At 45.7% G+C, this 12736-nt stretch overlaps 1 pseudogene; it reads right to left on the bottom strand.

The window, feature by feature from the left end:
- Positions 1-458: 458 nt before the first annotated feature.
- LOC121555120 overlaps positions 459-12736 on the bottom strand; it is a 108825-nt pseudogene continuing 96547 nt past the window's right edge.

The following is a 12736-nucleotide window of genomic DNA, read 5'->3' as shown; positions in this document are numbered from 1 at the left end:
TAAAGTATCAAGGAGCTTAACAGAGACTTGGATTTGTTTATGGTTAAAAAGAAATGCTGACATTATCTGCCCTTATGACAGTAATATATCTCATTTTCTGAGTCCCTGGATATTACCATTGTACAGTACAATAAGTGGTTGTTAAAATATCCGTATTCATTTGGGGATCAATTGCTGGTGAACACAATGTAGAAGGATACACATATACTGTTATTTCTATTAACATGAATTAGCTAGAAGATTGGCTCCATGCATTTGCACCTGGGATCATCCAGGCACCTCTCCTGAGCCACACAGCAGCACAGATTATTTTCACTGGTCCAGACCAGCCAAGTCCAACACAGTCCATTTTAGCCCAACACAACCTAGTCCAGCACAACCCAACCCGTCCCCTCCTAGCTAGTCCATTCCAGCACAGTCCCACAAGTTATCTTCATCATCTTCATCCCCCCGCCTTCTCAGTACATGTCTCTGTAGATCTCCTGCAGTATTGGATGCAGAGACGTGTCCTCCGTCTTCTCGATCTCCTGGACCAACTGAGCATGCTCTGTGACCAGCTCCCGCAGGTAGGCCAGTTTCTGCAGCAGTTTGGGTAACAGGAAGGTGTCATCGGGGTGGTTTGCCAGTATGTGGAGCCGGACAGCCAGGACGACGCTCTCCTGGAGCTGCTCTACATTAGACACATTCACCAGCCCTGGACGATCTGAGGAGAGGGGGAAAGAAGAGATGACAACAAGAGATGATCGACTACTATGACAACTTTTACATTCACACCGATATCCCGTTATTATTCGGGATACTCAAGTATTCTGTTTTTGAGTTGACGCATATAAACATCCTATCCCGTTTACAATAACCCGAAAAAGCTTGTTTCCCGGTTATGAGAAACCCAAATAAAATGCCTGGGATATCAAATCAAATCAAATGTTATTTGCCACATGCACCGAATACAACAGGTGTAGACCTTACAGTGAAATGCTTACTTACAAGCCCTTAACCAACAATGCAGTAAAAAATCATTAAAGAGCAGCAGTAAAATAAAATAACAGTAAGGAGGCTATATACAGGGGGTACCGGTACAGAGTCAATGTGCGGGGGCACCTGTTAGTCGAGGTAAATGAGGTAATATGTTCATGTAGGTAGAGTTAAAGTGACTATGCATAAATAATCAACAGAGCAGCAGCAGCGTAAAATAGGGGGTTGGGTTGGGGTGGGGTGGGTGGGCATGTAAACATCTTATACCATTTACCATTGTTTTTCATGGTCTGCGCAGGCTCAGTTTCGCATATTATGGGTGTTGTGTTATGTTTCATCTGATTGTCAAACAAATCACTCAAAAAGTAGGCAACCTGCGCAATTCGATCCACCATAATTTCACCATAATTTATTTCGCATATATTCCGTTCTGGACCACATAGTCTACTGACTACTTTCACTACTATATTTCTCCTTATAATTTCCAACATTTGGTAAGCCATATCATACTTTCCGACATTTGGTATGCCATTTGTTGGTCAACTACACTGCTCAAAAAAATAAAGGGAACACTTAAACAACACAATGTAACTCCAAGTCAATCACACTTCTGTGAAATCAAACTGTCCACTTAGGAAGCAACACTGACAATAAATTTCACATGCTGTTGTGCAAATAAAATAAACAACAGGTGGAAATTATAGGCAATTAGCAAGACACCCCCAATAAAGGACTGGTTTTGCAGGTGGTGACCACAGACCACTTCTCAGTTCCTATGCTTCCTGGCTGATGTTTTGGTCACTTTTGAATGCTGGCGGTGCTTTCACTCTAGTGGTAGCATGAGACGGAGTCTACAACCCACACAAGTGGCTCAGGTAGTGCAGCTCATCCAGGATGGCACATCAATGCGAGCTGTGGCAAGAAGGTTTGCTGTGTCTGTCAGTGTAGTGTCCAGAGCATGGAGGCGCTACCAGGAGACAGGCCAGTACATCAGGAGACGTGGAGGAGGCCGTAGGAGGGCAACAACCCAGCAGCAGGACTGCTACCTCCGCCTTTGTGCAAGGAGGAGCAGGAGGAGCACTGCCAGAGCCCTGCAAAATGACCTCCAGCAGGCCACAAATGTGCATGTGTCTGCTCAAACGGTCAGAAACAGACTCCATGAGGGTGGTATGAGGGCCCGACGTCCACAGGTGGGGGTTGTGCTTACAGCCCAACACCGTGCAGGATGTTTGGCATTTGCCAGAGAACACCAAGATTGGCAAATTCGCCACTGGCGCCCTGTGCTCTTCACAGATGAAAGCAGGTTCACACTGAGCACATGTGACAGACGTGACAGAGTATGGAGACGCCGTGGAGAACGTTCTGCTGCCTGCAACATCCTCCAGCATGACCGGTTTGGTGGTGGGTCAGTCATGGTGTGGGGTGGCATTTCTTTGGGGGGCCGCACAGCCCTCCATGTGCTCGCCAGAGGTAGCCTGACTGCCATTAGGTACCGAGATGAGATCCTCAGACCCCTTGTGAGACCATATGCTGGTGCGGTTGGCCCTGGGTTCCTCCTAATGCAAGACAATGCTAGACCTCATGTGGCTGGAGTGTGTCAGCAGTTCCTGCAAGAGGAAGGCATTGATGCTATGGACTGGCCCGCCCGTTCCCCAGACCTGAATCCAATTGAGCACATCTGGGACATCATGTCTCGCTCCATCCACCAACGCCATGTTGCACCACAGACTGTCCAGGAGTTGGCGGATGCATTAGTCCAGGAGATCCAGGAGATTCCAGGAGATCCCTCAGGAGACCACCTCATCAGGAGCATGCCCAGGCATTGTAGGGAGGTCATACAGGCACGTGGAGGCCACACACACTACTGAGCCTCATTTTGACTTGTTTTAAGGACATTACATCAAAGTTGGATCAGCCTGTAGTGTGGTTTTCCACTTTCATTTTGAGGGTGACTCCAAATACAGACCTCCATGGGTTGATACATTTGATTTCCATTGATAATTTTTGTGTGATTTTGTTGTCAGCACATTCAACTATGTAAAGAAAAAAGTATTTAATAAGATTATTTCATTCATTCAGATCTAGGATGTGTTATTTTAGTGTTCCCTATATTTTTTTGAGCAGTGTATATTTAGATACAGTTGAAGTCGGAAGTTTACATACACTCAATTAGTATTTGGTAGCATTGCCTTTAATTGTTTAACTTGGGTCAAACATTTCAGGTAGCCTTCCACAAGCTTCCCATAACAAGTTGGGTGAATTTTGGCCCATTCCTCCTGACAGAGCTGGTGTAACTGAGTCAGGTTTGTAGGCCTCCTTGCTCGCACACGCTTTTTCAGTTCTGCCCACAAATTTTCTATAGGATTGAGGTCAGGGCTTTGTGATGGCCACTCCAATACCTTGACTTTGTTGTCCTTAAGCCATTTTGCCACAACTTTGGAAGTATGCTTGGGGTCATTGTTCATTTGGAAGACCCATTTGCGACCAAGCTTTAACTTCCTGATTGATGTCTTGAGATGTTGCTTCAATATATCCACATAATTTTCCTTCCTCATGATGCCATCTATTTTGTGAAGTGCACCTGTCCCTCCTGCAGCAAAGCACCCCCACAGCATGATGCTGCCACCCCCATGCTTCACGGTTGGGATGGTGTTCTTCGGCTTGCAAGCGTTCCCCTTTTTCCTCCAAACATAACGATGGTCATTATGGCCAAACAGTTCTATTTTTGTTTCATCAGACCAAAGGACATTTCTCCAAAAAGTACGATCTTTGTCCCCATGTGCAGTTGCAAACCGTAGTCTGGCTTTTTTATGGCGGTTTAGGAGCAGTGGCTTCTTTCTTGCTGAGCAGCCTTTCAGGTTATGTCGATATAGGACTAGTTTTACTGTGGATATATATACTTTGGTACCTGTTTCCTCCAGCATCTTCACAAGGTCCTTTGCTGTTGTTCTGGGATTGATTTGCACTTTTCGCACCAAAGTACGTTAATCTCTAGGAGACAGAACGCGTCTCCTTCCTGAGCGGTATGACGGCTGCGTGGTCCCATGGTGTTTATACTTGCGTACTATTGTTTGTACAGATGAACGTGGTACCTTCAGGCGTTTGGAAATTGCTTCCAAGGATGAACCAGACTTGTGGAGGTCTACAATTGTTTTTCTGAGGTCTTAGCTGATTTCTTTAGATTTTCCCATGATGTCAAACAAAGAGGCACTGAGTTTGAAGGTAGGCCTTGAAATACATCCACAGGTACACCTCCAATTGACTCAAATGATGTCAATTAGCCTATCAGAAGCTTCTACAGCCATGACATCATTTTCTGGAATTTTCCAAGCTGTTTAACGGCACAGTCAACTTAGTGTATGTAAACTTCTGACCCACTGGAATTGTGATACAGTGAATTATAAGTGAAATAATCTGTCTGTAAACAGTTGTTGGAAAAATGTACTTGTGTCATGCACAAAGTAGATGTCCTAACCGACTTGCCAAAACTATAGTTTGTTAACAAGAAATTTGTGGAGTGGTTGAAAAACAAGTTTTAATGACTCCAACCTAAGTGTATGTAAACTTCCGACTTCAACTGTACATGCAACTTCTCTTCTGTCATAGCCTAACTTGTTGCCCCTAGAAGACTAAATACAATAGGGATCACCAGAATAATGTCTTACATCGATAGAATAAATGCATTAGTAATCTAGTTAACACCGGTAACATTGTCTGTTTCGTTTAGGGACCTGGGGAAAAAAGCAATAACTCCAAATCAGTGGAAAGATTGGTCCTGTCCAAATGTCATCAGTTTAACCGGTTTTAAGGAAATGAAAAGCTGATTAAAAAACATGTTTATGATAAGTCTTCAGTTCGTCTTGGGTGCATTTTTTATGTGGTTGAAATACTGTCTGCTTGCATAACTGTGTCTAAGATAACACATTACACGTGCATTCGCATTTTCTCAAGAGATGCTGAAAGAAAGAAATCATATTTCTCCACTGTTCCCGAGACAAAATTAAACATTTGTTGTATAATGTTATTGCAAGAAATGCATTATTCTGCAGGAGTTAATATTATATGATGCTATATGTGAGAGGTTATACAGTACCAGTCAAAAGTTTGGACACACCTACTCATTCCAGGGTTTTTCTTTATTTGACAGATCAATGTGATTTTTTTATTTGAATGAAAGCTTATAAATTACTTTCCATACCTCATGTACATGCGCATTGAATAGCTGTGGGGGCAATGTAGTGGCGGCAGCCTATTTGAAGAGTTGAGAAGGGTGCAATTGCGGCCCGCATTCGAGCCGTTCCTGCATGTGGGCATTCCTGCATTTGCAGGAACCTCTCTTTATATTATACTTCTATTGGTCAATTTTTAAGTTTGGACAGGCTGGGAGAGCTCCAGTACAGTAGGTGGTATTAATGCACAATAGCGTTGGATGCCAGCCACCGATAAACCCCACAGAACTAGGGGTGGGGGGTGACAACGGCTAGCTAACATACACCGGTAGACAGTGTCCTTCGCCCCCGCCTGTCGGGCACTGTTTTCCGTAGTTCTGTTATCAATGGCGAGAGCAGGTGGTTGGCAGGCGGGAGCAAAGGACACTGTGTGCTACAGTGGGGAAAAAAAGTATTTAGTCAGCCACCAATTGTGCAAGTTCTCCCACTTAAAAAGATGAGAGAGGCCTGTAATTTTCATCATAGGTACACGACAACTATGACAGACAAAATGAGAAAAAAATATACAAGAAATCACATTGTAGGATTTTTTATGAATTTATTTGCAAATTATGGTGGAAAATAAGTATTTGGTCAATAACAAAAGTTTCTCAATACTTTGTTATATACCATTTGTTGGCAATGACACAGGTCAAACGTTTTCTGTAAGTCTTCACAAGGTTTTCACACACTGTTGCTGGTATTTTGGCCCATTCCATGCAGATCTCCTCTAGAGCAGTGATGTTTTGGGGCTGTCGCTGGGCAACACGGACTTTCAACTCCCTCCAAAGATTTTCTATGGGGTTGAGATCTGGAGACTGGCTAGGCCACACCAGGACCTTGAAATGCTTCTTACGAAGCCACTCCTTCGTTGCCCGGGCGGTGTGTTTGGGATCATTGTCATACTGAAAGACCCAGCCACGTTTCATCTTCAATGCCCTTACTGATGGAAGGAGGTTTTCACTCAAAATCTCACGATACATGGCCCCATTCATTATTTCCTTTACACGGATCAGTCGTCCTGGTCCCTTTGCAGAAAAACAGCCCCAAAGCATGATGTTTCCACCCCAATGCTTCACAGTAGGTATGGTGTTATTTGGATGCAACTCAGTATTCTTTGTCCTCCAAACACGACGAGTTGAGTTTTTACCAAAAAGTTCTATTTTGGTTTCATCTGACCATATGACATTCTCCCAATCCTCTTCTGGATCATCCAAATGCACTCTAGCAAACTTCAGACGGGCCTGGACATGTACTGGCTTAAGCAGGGGGACACGTCTGGCACTGCAGGATTTGAGTCCCTGGCGGCGTAGTGTGTTACTGATGGTAGGCTTTGTTACTATGGTCCCAGCTCTCTGCAGGTCATTCACTAGGTCCCCCCGTGTGGTTCTGGGATTTTTGCTCACCGTTCTTGTGATCATTTTGACCCCACGGGGTGAGATCTTGCGTGGAGCCCCAGATCGAGGGAGATTATCAGTGGTCTTGTATGTCTTCCATTTCCTAATAGTTGCTCCCACAGTTGATTTCTTCAAACCAAGCTGCTTATCTATTGCAGATTCAGTCTTCCCAGCCTGGTGCAGGTCTACAATTTTGTTTCTGGTGTCCTTTGACAGCTCTTTGGTCTTGGCCATAGTGGAGTTTGGAGTGTGACTGTTTGAGGTTGTGGACAGGTGTCTTTTATACTGATAACACGTTCAAACAGGTGCCATTAATACAGGTAACGAGTGGAGGACAGAGGAGCCTCTTAAAGAAGAAGTTACAGGACTGTGAGAGCCAGAAATCTTGCTTGTTTGTAGGTGACCAAATACTTATTTTCCACCATAATTTGCAAATAAATTCATAAAAAATCCTACAATGTGATTTTCTGCATTTTTCTTTCTCAATTTATCTGTCATAGTTGACGTGTACCTATGATGAAAATTACAGGCCTCTCTCATCTTTTTAAGTGGGAGAACTTGCACAATTGGTGGCTGACTAAATACTTTTTTCCCCCACTGTAGCTTAGCCAGCTAGTCCTAACGAGGTACACAGCAGGCGGGAGGCAACACCGTGTGCTAGCTAACTAGCAAGCTAGCTAGCACACGCTGTCACTAACTATCAAGCTAGCTAGTACACGGTTCGCCCTAGCCTCCCATCTGCTGTGCTAACAGGAGGCGGGGACGACCGGTAGACAGTGTTCTTCGCCCCCGGCTGTCGGGCACGGTTTTCTCCTGGTACGCAGAGGCGAAACCGTGTGCTAGGTAGTTGACGAGCAAGCTAGCACACGGTGTCACCCTAGCCTCCCATCTGCTGTGCTAACGGGAACAACCGGTAGACAGTGGCCTTACCCCCTGACTGTTGGGCACATTTTTCTCCGGTACTCAGCAGGCGGGATGCAACACCGTGTGCTAGCTAACTAGCAAGCTAGCTAGCACACGCTGTCACTAACTGTCAAGCTAGCTAGTACACGGTTTCGCCCTAGCCTCACACCTGCTGTACTAACAGAAGGCGGGTACGACCGGTAGACAGTGTTCTTCGCCCCCGGCTGTCGGGCACTTCTTTCTCCGGTACCCAGCAGGCGGGAGCGATGCTGTGTGCTAACTAGCAAGGTAGCTAACGCACAGTGTCGCTCTAGCCTCTTGTCTGCTGTGCTTGCGGGAGGCGGGGGCAACCGGTAGACCGTGTCTTTGCCCCACCAGTCGGGAACTGTTTTCCGCAGTTCCGTTAACAACAGTGAGGGAAGGAGTTCGGCAGGCGGGAGCGAAGGACACTGGCTACGGGCGTCACTTCTGCTAGCTAGCAAGGAGGACTCCTCTAGGCGGGGGTGAAAAAACTCAGATAATACTTTTATTTCCCTTTTGACCTCCTAGCAGGAATGCCCTGAATTGCGGGCTGCAGTTGCACACTATTGGAAGAGTTGGAGTCATGGTTTATTGGGGTCTTTCAGGATGTTATTTTTGCGCACCCGTCAGAGTGAATGTCATTCTAGTGAATATGGTCTACTGTATTCATCACTTAAATATAATATCTATCATCTCTACATGCATAAGTGCATGTGATACACTATGAAAGTTCATCTGGTTTGATTGGTATAGACTTAGGTTTGTTTAACCTTTTCAGATTTTTTGAAGTCAAACAATGTATTGACAGTTCAATGTGGTGTTTTAAATTGAATGAAAGTTCCTAAATGTCTTTCAACACAAGCAGATGCACATTGCATAGCGATGGAGCAGTGAAGTGGCGTCAACCTATCAGAAGAGGAAGGCGTGGCTTATTTGGGGCGTGACTTTAAAGCAATAATTTTTTGCCACCCGTGGATGTCATTCAAGTTCATCTGTTCTGTTGTATTCACCAGTTCATGGTTTTGTGTTTGTACACTGCCTGCATTGAATCTATAATACTTGCATAATTGTACGTGGCATTAAGAAGCCTGTTTAAGGCTTCCATTGTTAAGGTGGTATCATTTGGCTACAATATTGTGGCCAATAAATGTGATTGTTCTGTTGAAGACTCCAAAGATCAGTTTGGAATCACTATTTCATGTTGTTGAACCGCTGTAATATCTTGATTTGTGGGGAATTGATTGAATTGCTTATAACCAAGTTGAAGTAATTTGGATAGGTAGTTACAAAGTGAAAAATAGAATTGGAGCGAGATAAAAAAAAAGGGGTATATTTACAGGAAATATTAGTTTGTATTTTTTATTTATTAGGTTTAAGGTATAATATGCAGAAATCGCTCTGCCATTTCCTGGGTGCTAAAATTCAATACAAGCGATGTACAGTGTAGAGAATCATTGTACCATCTAATCCGCTGTGAAATATATTTTCAATAACCAAACTCATTTAATGGTAACCAGTTGAAGCAATTTTTTTAGTTTGATCCAAATACTATATATATATATATATTTTTTTACAGTGTACTGCACTGGCCTGGCTATGCATCCGCCATAGCTGCACCATAGTCAAAAGGGTCTGTGTTTTGTCTTACCGTAAAAAAAGCTATGTAAAACACAGTAGCAGTTCACTTACCAATCAAAAAGAATGCCACACAAAAAGCACACGGGCAACAAAATCAAAGCTCATCCTCTGGAGCAAGAGAGAAAAACGTTTTTGCTAATTATTATTATATACATGTAATATTTTAGTCTTAGTTAATTGGTACCTGTTTTGTTAGATTATATACATTGCTTTCTTTGTGGCAATGCTGTTTTATATTAAAGAAAAAATATACAATTAGAACGGCACATCATACAAATAAATAACTTTGTTAAAAGTAAACCAAGCACACACAAAAAAGGAGCTACATGTAAAACGCAGGCCCCTTGTGGAAATTAGTCAAATTGTACCATCACTTAGCCTAAATTCAAACAACTCACTCTCCCCTTACAATAGATTACAGTACCAGTAATGGTACTGTCAATGGATTACAGTAGCGGCATTGATACCATAAAACTGTTTCGTTTACAGTAACTTACTGGCAGCCCATTACCTCTAAATTACTGTAAAATAACTGTAATGATTATCACATTTCCTAGCATGCTCTACTGCAGGTAGATTTTTTTGAATAGTTTTTAATATCTGTATTTTTGTATGTACATTGATTGATTAATATTATGATACACAAAGATAAATAACATACATGTTTCTAATCTAATCCAATTAGTTAGAATTATGTCTGTCCAAACTGGACAGACATAATTGCGTTTAGCAAATCTCAAAATAAAAAGCACATAAAAGGAAGCTTGCAAGTAGTAGAAGTGAAGTAGCAGAACGTCCATCTCTTCTGTGTTTAAGGGAAACCGGAAAATATGGGATGTAGACACAGGGGCGGGACAGACGTTGCAAAACTCACTCAATACTGCCCCTCACTCTTCGCAAGGAATGTTACGTTGGGTCTCAATTTCCAGGTAGGAAAAAAACTGCGCCGATTGACGGAGCCACCCCTTTTGTGATGAAAAACGACATTGCAACACTGCACTACGCTCCGTCGGCCCTGTTTGCGTATTGTCTGTAGACCGCTTTAACGGAGGGAAGTTGTCGTTTGCTGCTGGATAGGACAGCCGGCAACGAAGACAGGTAGTGAGGGTGAATTTGGAAAACCAGATAAGATATTGGGGTTGCTAGGAGTGTGAGTCATCTCCCCGGCTTTTGGGAACAGACTGTTTTGTAGCGTGTTGTTGGACATGCAAATTAATTGGCTAAGCTTTGTCGTGGAAATTCTACACATGGGACACTCGAAGTCAATCTTAAATGAATCATTTTTTATTAACAGTTAACTGGAGAGGTTCCAACAAACTTGATGCACCATAGTGAACGTCTGTCATGAGCTCTACCTGGGCAGTCCCGGTAGAAGTTATATTTGCATGATTTAGCTTACTTATCATTCATAATTAATTCATCATTAACGTTTGCTTCATTCATGTGTGTCACGGTTTCGGCCGAGGCGGCTCCTCCTCCTTGTTCGGGCAGGTTTCGCCGGTCGTCGTCTCCGGAGTTCTAGCTGCCACCGCTCGATGTTTCGTGTTTGTTTGGTTTTGTCTGTTAGTCACACCTGTTTTGTGTTAGGTCTCATTTAGCACCCTATTTAGTTTCCTTGTTGTTAGGTTTGTGTTGTGTGTGATTGTTCGTGTCGTGGTTGCGCTACCCGTGTCGGTACGCTATTTTCCTGAGCTTCCTCCGTGTGTTGTGAGGAGAGATTTACGCACCTGTGTGTGCGCTTGTATTTAGGCCTGTGTGCGTCTTTTGCCTCCGGGCTGTTTTGGATTACTTTTCGTGCACAGTAAAGTCTTGTTGGACTTACCCTCTGCTGCCTGGGCCTGATTCCACACCACACCCATACACAGCACCGTGACAGAATCACACACCATTAGATGGAATCAGCAGGAGCACCCGTCGACCCCATGGAGGAGCGTCTCCTTGGACACGAGCACCGGATCAACCGTATCGGGCACGCCTTGGAGGGCGTCATGGACACCCCTTCCGTCGATGGGAGACCAGCGGGGTTCCCATAGCCCCACCTATCGCACCATCACCTTCACCACCGGACAACCAGCCCGTCCATCGACCGGAACCCAGTGGGATTCGGCTCTCGCTCCCGAGGGCGTGCGGCAGCACCCGCTGCCGGGTGTCAGGGTTCCTCCTACAAGTGGAGCTCTACATTGCCACCATACACCCGGCGCCCTCGGGATACGAGAGCGTTTCCGCCCTCATCTCCTGTCTCACCGGCAAGGCGTTGGAGTGGGCCAACGCCAGTGGAGGGGAATAGACGCCGCCACCGTCACATATGCGGAGTTCTCCCGTCGCTTCCGTGCGGTCTTCGACCATCCACCAGAGGGAGAGCGGCGGGAACGTCTATTCCACCTCCGACAGGGGATGAGGAGCGCTCAGGCGTTCGCGCTGGAGTTCCGGACTCTAGCGGCTGATGCGGGGTGGAATGAGAGGGCCCTCATAGACCACTTCCGATGTAGCCTTCGGGAGGGCGTCCGCAGGAGTTAGCCTGCAGGGACAGTACACTAACATTTGACCAGCTGGTGGACATGGCCATCCGACTGGACAACCTGCTGGCGACCCGCGGGCGTCCCAGGTGGGGGTCCCCCATTCCACCCTCCAGCGCCTCCGAGCAGTGTCCGATGGAGCTTGGAGGTGCTGGCGCTAGAGGGAGGAGGTAGGAGCCCGAGGGGGGCAGTCTCCTGCACCAGGTGTGGGCGCGGAGGGCACACCGCGGCTAGGTGCTGGGGAGGGTCCCCTGGTGAGGGAGAGCAGGTCGTACAGTGGGGAGTCCACCCAGGTGAGTAGGCACCCTACTTACCCAGAGCTTTCTGTCGTTCACATTACCTTACCTGTTTGTTTCCCACAGGTTGCACCTCGGTCCCAGCATAAGGCGCTAGTCGATTCAGGCGCAGCTGGGAATTTTGTAGACCGGAGATTCTGTGTTAAGTTAGGGATTCCCCTCCTTCCAGTCGACAAACCCCTTTCCTGTACATGCCCTAGATAGTCGTCCATTAGGATCTGGGTTGATTGGGAGGTCACAGCGCCACTTCGGATGATGACGCAGGGGGGTCATGAGGAGACGATTCAACTCTATCTTATCGACTCTCCTGCGTATCCGGTGGTACTGGGGCTTCCCTGGTTGATGACCCATGATCCTACTATTTCGTGGCGAGAAAGCTCTTAAAGGGTGGTCTGCTCAGTGTGAGGGGTTATGTCTGGGTGTTTCCGTGAGGGGCGACCTCGGTGGAGAGTCCGAACCAGATGCCAGCACTGCACATTCCTCCTGAGTATGAGGATTTGGCGCTCGTGTTCAGTAAGACCAGAGCGGCACAGTTGCCCACCTCATAGACAGGGGGATTGTGCGATAGACCTCAGACAGGAGCAGCGCTTCCGCGGAGCCATGTGTATCCTTTGTCACAGGAGGAGAAAAGGGCAATGGAGACTTACATTGCCGAGTCTCTGAGAACAGGGATACATACGGGTCTCCACTTCTCCCGCGTCCTCGAGCTTCTTTTTGTGAAGAAAAAGGATGGAGGTTTGCGTCCGTGTATTGATTACCGCGGTCTCAATCAGGTGACGGTG

Source organism: Coregonus clupeaformis, chromosome 40 (assembly GCF_020615455.1).
Source record: "Coregonus clupeaformis isolate EN_2021a chromosome 40, ASM2061545v1, whole genome shotgun sequence".
Classification (NCBI taxonomy): domain Eukaryota; kingdom Metazoa; phylum Chordata; class Actinopteri; order Salmoniformes; family Salmonidae; genus Coregonus; species Coregonus clupeaformis.
Note: the sequence above shows the minus strand (reverse complement) of the source record. Positions and strands in the feature narration are given on the sequence as shown.